Source organism: Galeopterus variegatus, unplaced genomic scaffold, assembly GCF_000696425.1.
Source record: "Galeopterus variegatus unplaced genomic scaffold, G_variegatus-3.0.2 Scaffold1708, whole genome shotgun sequence".
NCBI classification, from domain to species: domain Eukaryota; kingdom Metazoa; phylum Chordata; class Mammalia; order Dermoptera; family Cynocephalidae; genus Galeopterus; species Galeopterus variegatus.
This window is the reverse complement of record NW_007727819.1, coordinates 376,600-377,102: the sequence shown is the minus strand read 5'-3', so window position 1 is coordinate 377,102 and position 503 is coordinate 376,600.

Genomic DNA, 503 nt, shown 5'->3' with positions numbered 1-503 from the left:
AGAGGATGTTGCATTCTCTACCCTGAGTCTTTCTCCTGCTTATGTCGGATCCACCTAAGAAGGTGAATGAGCAGATTCTATTGTGGGTAATTCATTCTTTCGTATAATCCTGTTCTGCCTCTATTGAAAATGCACCAAGCCAGTGAACACTCTTTAGAACTCCCGTATTCAGTTTTTCGAGTGCTTATAGAAGGATTTAACATTCTATTCTCTGAAAAACTATAGGATGAACTTTCAAATTATTAGTTATAAGGATCATCAGAGAATGTGAAAATCCTAAATGATGTCTTTTAGGATTCTAGCTTTCTGAGTTTCAAAAAATTTTAAATGTATCTAAACCTAAGAAGGCAAATTACTTAACCTTCCTGTGCCTCAGTTTCCTTGTCTAAAATGATGCCTCCCTTAAAGAAATGTTATACAAACTAAGCAAAATGATATATATGCCTCCCATAAAATAGATGCCTAATAACTGTTAATTCATCTTTCTCACTCTTTCCTGGTCT